Source organism: Harmonia axyridis, chromosome 3 (assembly GCF_914767665.1).
Source record: "Harmonia axyridis chromosome 3, icHarAxyr1.1, whole genome shotgun sequence".
Lineage (NCBI taxonomy): Eukaryota > Metazoa > Arthropoda > Insecta > Coleoptera > Coccinellidae > Harmonia > Harmonia axyridis.
This window is the reverse complement of record NC_059503.1, coordinates 60955900-60966872: the sequence shown is the minus strand read 5'-3', so window position 1 is coordinate 60966872 and position 10973 is coordinate 60955900. Positions and strand designations below refer to the sequence as shown.

The window sequence follows — 10973 nt, the reverse complement described above, 5'->3', positions numbered from 1 at the left end:
AGTTTTTTTTTTGCGACATGAATAATGTTTCGAATGATAATAGCCTGTTGAGAACTTTTTTTTTGTTTGTGTTGGACCACCTAGCGACCTGCTAAGTTTTTAAAGCCAACCAGAACTCATGAAAACTCCCTTCTGTATTTTCAAATTGAAGTTGAAAAATCAAGACTATCCCACAAGAAAATTGAATTCTTTATTTCGATATGATTCTGAAAAATACCTGCTATAAAAAGAGACAAGAATTTTTGAAAATGGCGTGGTGGATAATTCTGAAAAAATTAAATATATAAGTCGAAAACTACAAAAAATTGTGTAATGTGTTACGCGATTTTTTGCAGTTTTCTAGTTATATTTCTTATTTTTTCAGATTTATCTATGTGGAATTATCGAATACCTCTGGTTATGGAGAATATATAGATTTTTCTTTTGAACGTCATTATTTGAAAGATCCTGTATATGGTAATTATTTTCAATAATATGAATAGGGCAAAAAATACACCCGTCTGCCGTAAGAGGTTTTATCAGGAACTTTTGAAGCTATATCAATCAAATCTTGTACAAAAAAACGGTTCTATAAGAAATTGTTCCTGTGAGCTAGAGAAACCATTATTTTTCAAACTGAAAATTCAATGATGATACTTGTAGGTTCCGAGGTTTTATTGACGGAAGTGAAGGTCGTAAAAAATTTCAGGAGATCCCATTCAAGCTGAACATTGACGGACGTGCAAAAAGCAAAATGCCGTTAGGCTCATAAACCAGTCTAAATTTTGAAATATCTCTTCTTCGGCCGTTGTATCAGTGTCGCCATCGAAAATCAAACCATGGAAAACCCATAAGTATCCCTACCTGACGGAACGTCATAACCCTAATTGACTATGAACTACGCCACTGCCGCCGACGCTTATGAATTGATCGGCACAATGGTTCTCTTACAACAAAAGCAGTACGCAAGACCAGGTATACTTAGTGCACGGTATACCTTGATGGTGTCGAGTCCAGTGGAAAGGTAACGTGGTGAAGAGAACCGATATCTCCTTCTCCGTCTCTCAGTACACCTTGCAGGTCCGAAGAAGTGGAGGCACCAGTAACTTAACTTCAGTTCGTTCTTTTCAGTTGGAGGATTGCCGCAGTTTTCAGTGTTTTGACATTTTATTATTTCTCTTTGTTCGGTTACATTCGAAAATTCCGCGTTTTGACCTTTTTTTCAAACGATTGTGCTTGTTTTGATTGGTGGTGTTTGTTTGTGAGCCGAAATTTGGATTTTTCACGTAGCTGTATTTGTTTCTATTTCGTACAGGTGAGTCGTTCAAACAAAGTTGACCTTTACGGTAATTCTTGGGAATTCTCAATCGGTCAATGATGGCATTGCAGAGAATTATTGTTCAAGAATTTAGATTAAGATTTATTAATATTTTCAAAGCCGCCAAATTGAAATAATGTGAGAAACTATGAAAATTCACATTCAATTTAATAGAAAACAATAAGTTACATTGTTATCAAACTAAAAACAAACTAGGAAGAAATAGACTCAAAAAAATTCCAATGTTCACACATTTCATAGATTCCTTTACTGTTGTTTATAAAAATTCGAATTGATTTTTTCTAATCAAATTATCTGGGTCATTTATGAGTCTAATGGTTGTTGAAAAGATTGTCTATTTGTAATACCGTTTTAAAATGCAGTGATAAATTCCATCTTCATATTATATGGACTAGGCCCATATAATATGAAGATGGAATTGTGGTTTTGCGCTCTTCTCCCATTGGAGCAAGGGGCTATCATTTCGCCAAAATATCTGTTATTTTCGATATTTTTCATTTCAATTAATTTCGATGAATAATTCATTAATTCCAAAGCTTTATCCCAATTGAATGTCTTGAATTGTTTATAAAATCACGACATTCATCTTTATCCATATCAACTTCATGATGCCAATTGAAGTATACCTAGTGAAATATTTATTTCGATACTGAATAACTTATTATAATAATCCTGCAATTATTTTGTATCCTTGACGTATTCTGAATTTTGTATAATAGATACGGAATTTGAATGCCTTTTTCTTATTATTTACTTACGTATTCAAGTATTGTTAAATTACTTTCCAAATTTGATTTCTTTATAACCAATACTACATTTCTAACTGAAATAGGTCTCTTAAATAGCTATTGTATGCTCGAAATGTTATGCTCAACAAAATATTAAGTGTACCAATTAAATCAACAGAAACTATTAATTTGCCTTTTAGATTTCTTACCCTTAGCTTAAAATTCGAATTACTAGAAAATATGATCTCCATTCTGAAAAAAAAAAAAATAACGTTTCATTTTTCTGTGTTCTATATCTCATGAGTGATGAAATTTCTTCAATTGATGGACTAACATTATTAGGGTATGAAATTATGAATACCTATCTCTAATTCATAAGAATTGATATAAGGTGGAATGGATTTCCCCACTCATTGCAAAATGCCTTGTACATATAATTTATTTAAACGTAAACAAAGATGATCGAGTTGATTGCTAGATATGATAATCTATATAAATGACATTTGTAAGGTTCTACAATTATTTATAGCAAATATAATAATTTTCCAATTTGTTGATGCCACTTACAGTGACTAAGGTAAAGATTTGGTAATCACAGTCTGTGGGTCGTTTTATAACAATCAACACAAGTAAGATAAAGGAGCTAAATATTGAATCATTCAATATTTTGAAAATCTATTTATTCATTTAAATATAGTCCATTTATTTTGTCATTGGCAGTACGTCAGTTATCGAAGGAAAATGCCGTTGCCACATTGTCAAAAAAATTGTTTTACTGCTTTCAGCAAAAAGCTTGAGATTCTATTGTGTACTGGAAGATTGTAACGTCATGACATTGCTAAAACAAATTAACTGTCATACATTCAAAAATATCACCAATTATCTCCCTAATTGACGAAAAGTACCTAATGCTAAAAACCGAGTCAATTAAGCAATGAACTAATCATTTTCTGTATTAGGTGTAATTGGCAATATCTGTACCTAATGATAAATATGAGTCGACTTGACAAAATTAACATAAGATATGCTAGAATCTATCAGATGTACACTAATTATATAAAAATTTCCGAAAAACACTGATAATAAAATGGAAAGATAAATATAAGATTTCCAAAAAAACCTGATTATTCTGTGTTTCAACTGAGTTCTTTTACACTCAATTAATGTTTTAGATGACAAAGAAACCTCTGATTCCAATAATATGCTTTCATGAAGAGCTACTAATTTGAATGTTATTATCTGACAATGAACTATAAAGCTTTCAAGAAAACGCTAAAAACAGATATCTACTTTTACTATAGGAGAAAATAATGATAAGATTTATAAGTAGATAAATTTCGTTCTCAAGATATCAATTTTGGCTACAGTAATCGATAACTTTTACTGTACTGTATAGAAATGTGACGAAAAATATGAAGCATATGGATTTCATAAAATTTTCATTTTGGTGATTTTCAAAGTCGAATAATTTGTTTTCAATTTCCCTCAATATTCTAATTCACCGATGATCGAGAATAAGGAATTTGAAATTCGTATATTTTTTACGATTTGAAATTCCTTGTCGATAATGAAGTTTCTATCTTGAGAAACACTCATATGTATTAGATATGCGTGAATGAGATTATTCCCATATAGCATAAGTATTTCGTCACTTCCCAATTCAGTTGATTTGTTGAAGAACGATTGTGTGAAGGGGCGGACGAAAATATACTCAGTCAAGATAAGTAAACTTCTAGCCCTCTCGAATCGACTATTCGAAATAGCTACACTATTTCTCAATTACCTCTTAATGATAACATGATTCGGCTTATTGTGAATGAAGTAATTATCAATTGTCAACGACATGGTGATTGAACAAGGTATCTAACTAGAAACTTTTAATTCAAACGGTGGGAATCTATTTTAATTTGATCGATGAATGGTGATGGTAAAAGGAGACTTCTTCTGATATCGACGATAATTCATGAGAAATCTGATTTTGACGTCCTTAAATATTGAAGGAATCGTCAAGAGTACCTACTTCAACTCCCAAAATCATTAAAATTAATTCTCATTCAGAAATATGTTCATATCAAACAAAATATTTAGAGTAAAATCGAAATAACTAATTATTAAAGAATTTTTTTCGATAGATTCATTGAATATTGAATTCGGCTCAAGTGGGAATATCGGTATTGATAAATACAAAATTGAAAATTTAATTTTGTCATTTATTCTATCTAATACTTGAGTGGCTGAGCACTTCATGAAAGTTGATAATTTTGAACCAATTTCGTTGGTTTTTTAAAATAATTTTCCTTGTTATTTCCATGAAATTTGGCATAGTTACTTGTCATTAAATTTTTAAAATTTTCATATTCCCTTCTTGGAACTCAATTCATTCTTTTCTTGGAAATGTAATAAAAAATCGAGAAAAACCTTCAAAGTTTTAGAAGTTCAAAATGGACACTATCCTCAGGTTTTTGAATAACCAGTCCCAAATTTCTATATACGTTCATTGTATAGGTTCCTAACTTGAATGTATGTGAAAGATATCGATTAGATCGATTTTTTTTCAAAAACATTTTGCTGGAAGTTGTAAAGGGTGTTTTTTTAGAGCTATAGAACTTTAAATTGCAATAAAACAACGATGAATTATTCGATTGACATGAATTTTATTTATCCGCAAGATAATCTTGTGGCATTACATTTTAAATATGATTTCTGCCATATGACCGCCACGGCTGGCTCGGATGTAGTCCAATCTGGACGTCCAATTTTCGATTACTTTTTCCAACATTTGTGGCCCTATATCGGCAATAACACGGCGAATGTCGTCTTCCAAATGGTCAAGGGTTTGTGGCTTATCCGCATAGACCAATGACTTTACATAGCTCCACAGAAAGTAGTCTAGCGGTGTTAAATCACAAGATCTTGGAGAGCAATTCACAGGTCCAAAACGTGAAATTAGGCGGTCACCAAACGTGTCTTTCAATAAATCGATTGTGGCACGAGCTGTGTGTCATGTTGCGCCGTCTTGTTGGAACCACAGCTCCTGGACATCATGGTTGTTCAATTTAGGAATGAAAAAGTTAGAAATCATGGCTCTATACCGATCACCATTGACTGTAACGTTCTGGCCATCATCGTTTTTGAAGAAGTACGGACCAATGATTCCACCAGCCCATAAAGTGCACCAAACAGTCAGTTTTCGGGATGTAACGGTTTTTCGACATACAGTTGAGGATTAGCTTCACTCCGAATGCGGCAGTTTTGTTTGTTGGCGTAGCCATTCAACCAGAAGTGGGCTTCATCGCTAGAATGGACGTAGTGCGCGATACGTATTCCACACAGAACCATTATTTTCGAAATAAAATTGCACTATTTGTAAGCGTTGATCAGGCGAGAGTCTATTCGTGATGAATTGCCAAATCAAACTGACAATAAATCACTTGACAGCTGTTGAATCGGTCGCTATCTCGAACAGTAATGCCAACTTAAAGTTATATACCTCGAAAAAAAACACCCGTTAGTTGGAGGTATATTTATGCGAATTGAAAATGTCCACTTTTTATGTGTCCAATAATCATCAAAAAATAATTTGATGATATTCCAAATAGCTAATTAGATATTCGGCAATTTTATTGTTGCCTTATTTCCAATTCTGATGGAGGATTTGTATTATGAACTGGACAAACACACAAGTGTACAGAGTGGAAGAGGTGTAATTTCAAAGGCTTAATCTATTATTCTGGTCAATAATAATATAATGTTGCATTGAAATATTATCGGCGGATATCGATTAAAACTTTCGCCGTGAAAGGGCCTATTGTATGAAAAAACACAGGAAATCCTGTTTCAGGGCTGTTACACGAGTATGTAATGGTACTCTGGTTGCGATCAAGCGTGAAAATGGAATAGGCGTTGCTGAGTGGAAACTTTTGTTCTCAGTCAGGAAGTACGGGAAGAATATTTTTAAATTTCCCTTGTACTTTTATGCCCAGTAGAAACTATTCATTCAAATTCAGAGAATCATTTATTCAACTAGAGAGAAAAATAACAATATCCCGATAAAGCACTATATGTAAATGGTGTTTTTTTAGAGCTATAGAACTTTGAATTGCAATAAAACAACGATGGATTATTCGATTGACATGAATTTTATTTATCCGCAAGATAATCTTGTGGCATTACATTTTAAATATGATTTCTGGCATATGACCGCCACGCCTGGCTCGGATGTAGTCCAATCTGGACGACCAATTTTCGATGACTTTTTCCAACATTTGTGGCCGTATATCGGCAATAACACGGCGAATGTTGTCTTCCAAATGGTCAAGGGTTTGTGGCTTATCCGCATAGACCAATGCCTTTACATAGCCCCATAGAAAGTAGTCTAGCGGTGTTAAATCACAAGATCTTGGAGGCCAATTCACAGGTCCAAAACGTCAAATTAGGCGGTCACGAAACGTGTCTTTCAATAAATCGATTGTGGCACGAGCTGTGTGACATGTTGCGCCGTCTTGTTGGAACCACAGCTCCTGGACATCATGGTTGTTTAATTCAGGAATGAAAAAGTTAGTAATCATGGCTCTATACCGATCACCATTGACTGTAACGTTCTGGCCATCATCGTTTTTGAAGAAATACGGGCCAATGATTCCACCAGCCCATAAAGTGCACCAGTCAGTTTTTCTGGATGTAACGGTGTTTCGACATACACTTGAGGATTAGCTTCACTCCAAATGCGGCAGTTTTGTTTGTTGACGTTGTCATTCAACCAGAAGTGCGCTTCATCGCTGAACAAAATTCGCTTATGAAAATTGGGAACAACGGCACATTTTTTTCGAAATGAAATTGCACTATTTGTAAGCGTTGATCCGGCGAGAGTCTATTCGTGATGAATTGCCAAACCAAACTGAGAATAAATCACTTGACAGCTGTTAAATCGGTCGCCATCTTGAACAGTAATGCCAACTTAAAGTTATATACCTCGAAAAAAAACACCCTTTATATACAGGTGGGCCACATAGGGTAGGAACCAGTGCCCTTTCGATCTAAAATATTTTCAGCGCTGCAGTGTTGACGCTTATATCAAGAAGTAAGAACAACTACGATATTTCAAACAGAACACCTTGTATATTATTTCTCTTTTCGTTTTGCCGCTAGGCAGGAGCAATATGAATCTTCATTCAATCATTATATATCCGAACCATGGTGGTCATGTGAAACTTTTTTCGAAATTTTCATGTTACTGATAACTAAGGGTAAGAGTAAGAAATTTATTTTTGAGTATTCCATATTTATGTGGAGACTTCAATTGATGAACCATTAATTACGTGTTGTCAAGTTTATTGAATTCATATAAAAAAATTGTTGTTTCCAATTTCAATTAATAGGTATATCGAAAGTGATAGTAGGTAATTTAACAGAAAATATTCTGCAAAAAAGTTGTATTTCATTATTTTTATATTTCACTGACTGGAACACATCAAAAACTATTTGTTCATTTCGAATATTTGTCCATTTTAATCATATATTTTGTTAGTTGTATGCTGACCCTTGAAAAAAGAACAAATAGATATGGTCCAAATTCTGCGACAGAGTGCTTAATAAATTCTGAAAACTGTAGTTCCTCTGGTATCGTGAAATATTTCTGGTCGTCTGATAAAAAAAAAGGGAATGAATGTCAAACTTAATTAATATGACGAAAAACAGATTTCAAAAATTCCGAAATTACAAGTGTTATAGGGCTCTGCGGTAAGAAATTTTGTTTTAGTACCATCGTCGCAAAGCATTAAATAAATAAATAGATATATGTTTATATTTTGGATTGTGTTTCCGAGAAATAATTTTTTTTGTATGCTCGCTCTCTCTGTAAAACTCTTCGATTTCATGTTATCCTTCAATTCTCGACATTTTAAAGTTCGAACGATTATTCGAATAGCACTTCATATTCTGTCTTGGAATGGTAATTTGTGGGCAAGGACAAGACAAGAGTCAGACGAGGTGAAAGGCGGCAGTTGGAATTGAGTATAAATTCAAACAATTAAAATTCATAACAAGCTACCCAAAAAATTCGAAGGTGTAGAAAGAATGCTGTTAGAATAGAACTTTATTGAAAAAGCCCTCAAAATAGATGGAAATGGGTAAACGTGAATAGCCTACTTTAATACATCTTCATCATTTTTGTTACTCTTAGCTTTTGTTCTTTATTCTTCAACATAATGATTTAATCAGATAAACCTTGTATATTCAAATGTTGAAAATTCAACTCTAATATCAATAGTAAAATAAAACTGTTTTCGAATAATTCGGTGGAAATAAAGTTATTTCACATTTATTACGCGTACAACTTGGCTTCCGCCGTTCTGCAATAGGTAGGCTGTAGTCGAAATAAATAGATCGTAGATCTAGAATATCAGTCGATTTGTGTGTGCATCATAAAGTTGTTCTTGATTAAACATATCAGCTTACGAGCCAAATTCTCGTCAATTGTGGAAGGTTATCATTTTCTGCCTTGATATAAAGAAATCTGTGGCTGAGGCTCATCGAATTCTCTCAATAACTATGGTGAGGCCGCTATTATTGAAACAACATGCCGAGAGTTGTTTCAACGCTTCAAGAACGGTGATTTTGACGTCGAAGAGCAGCATGGTGGTGGAAAAGAGAAGGTTTTCGAAGATGCAGATTGGAGGCATTACTTAATCAAGGCTCGTGTCAACAAGAATTGGCAGGATTCTTGGGACTAATACAACAAGCCATTTCAAAACGCCTGAAAGTCATGGTAATGACTTCAATGAATGTGAAACAAGGAAATTGGGTGCCGTACGAGTTGAAGCCGAGAGGTATTGAACGGCGTTTGTTTGCTTGTGAACAGCTGCACGATAATCCCAAGCGCAGAAAATCATGGGATATCCCGGCCATGCTTCCACGTCGACGGCCAAATCAAATATTTACAGTTACAAGGTCATGCTCAGTATTTGGTGGGACCAGCTCGGTGTAGTGTATTATGAGTTGTTAAAACCGACTGAAACAATTATAGGCGATCGTTAACGAACGCTATTAAGGCATTTGAGCTGGGCATTGGAAGACGAACGACCGCATTACAACGAGATACATGATAAAGTGATTTTACAACATGACAATGGTCGACCTCATGTTGCGAAAATGGTCAAGACATACTTGGAAACGTTGGAATGGAAACGATTAAGGTTATAACTTCGCGATAGATGTAAAAGGATCAATAAAAGTTTGTACCCAATTTCATGAGAATAGCTCAAATACCTAACTTCAAAAAAAAGTACTAGACATTTGTCGAACGGATTATTTTTATTCGTTCGTAAACGTCAACTAAAATAATTAACCGAAAATCTATATGAATGAACGATAATAATTGTAATTTACCACTGTTGCATAAAAAAATCCGCACAATGTTATCATCTGGCTCTCACTTTCAAAATGACATGTAGGTAACTCGCAGAATTAATGAGATGCATCGGGTCAGGCTAATTAAACAATAACTACATCATAATTTGATTACTCAATATAAGTTGGACGTTGGGATTTGCAAGAAAACTATGTTAATGGTATTCGTTAATATTTCGGAATTCTATATGTAGGTATTACGATAGGTATATGGTAAATTTTAACTAAGTGTCATAAGTGATGCAAATATTTCGAATTGTTTGTATTATTCAACTGATGATAATTGTTTTTTTGCCAGATTGCCCCCAAATTAAGATTGGTTCTTCAATACGGTTATATAGGGTGTTTTTTTTTCGAGGTATATAACTTTAAGTTGGCATTACCGTTCAAGATGGCGACCGATTTAACAGCTGTTAAGTGATTTATTCTCAGTTTGGTTTGGCAATTAATCATGAATAGACTCACGCCTGAACAACGCTTGCAAATAGTGTAATTTTATTTCGAAAATAATGGTTCTGTGTGGAATACGTATCACGCACTACGTCCATTTTATTTTGTTTAGCGATGAAGCGCACTTCTGGTTGAATAACTATGTCAACAAGTCAAAGTGCCGCATTTGGAGTGAAGCTAATCCTCAAGTGTATGTCGAAACACCGTTACATCCAGAAAAACTGACTGTTTGGTGCGCTTTATGGGCTGGTGGAATCATTGGTACGTACTTCTTCAAAAACGATGATGGCCAGAACGTTACAGTCAATGGTGATCGGTATAGAGTCATGATTACTAACTTTTTCATTCCTGAATTGAACAACCATGATGTCCAGGAGCTGTGGTTCCAACAAGACGGCGCAACATGTCACATAGCTCGTGCCACAATCGATTTATTGAAAGACACGTTTGGTGACCGCCTAATTTCACATTTTGGACCTGTGAATTGGCCTCCACGATCTTGTGATTTAACACCGCTAGAGTACTTTCTGTGGGGCTATGTAAAGTCATTGGTCTATGCAGATAAGCCACAAACCCATGACAATTTGGAAGACAACATTCGCCGTGTTATTGCCGATATACGGTCACAAATGTTAGAAAAAGTCATCGAAAATTGGACGTCCAGATTGGACTACATCCGAGCCAGCCGTGGCGGTTATATGCCAGAAATCATATTTAAAATGTAATGCAACAAGATTATCTAGCGGATAAATAAAATTCATGTCAATCGAATAATCCATCGTTGTTTTATTGCAATTTAAAGTTCTCTAGCTCTAAAAAAAACACCCTTTACCTCGATCTTGTGATTACCCACTTAAAATGCATTTGTTCTGATCACAATGCAAATTTATATATTTGATAATGGACTTCCATCAAGTAAAAACCAAATCCATTAAATATTCACTGATTTTGTTTATCCCCGATACATAATCAAGACATGTAATATTCATGGTATAAAAAAAAACCTGAGTGAAGATAGCAGCGATTTTTATCTGAGCAAAAAAGAGTATATTGAGCAATCAATCGCTGTA

The 10973-nt window shown here is 34.3% G+C and overlaps 1 protein-coding gene across 2 annotated transcripts in view; it reads left to right on the top strand.

Annotated features, from left to right (window-relative positions):
- The first annotated feature begins 960 nt into the window (after positions 1-960).
- The window catches only part of LOC123674815 (bicaudal D-related protein homolog), a 72098-nt gene continuing 62085 nt past the window's right edge, over positions 961-10973 (top strand). For both annotated transcript variants that reach the window (XM_045609905.1, XM_045609904.1), the window contains exon 1: positions 961-1294. The gene's annotated coding sequence lies outside the window, so the exon portion shown is untranslated. The remainder of the gene's footprint in view (positions 1295-10973) is intronic.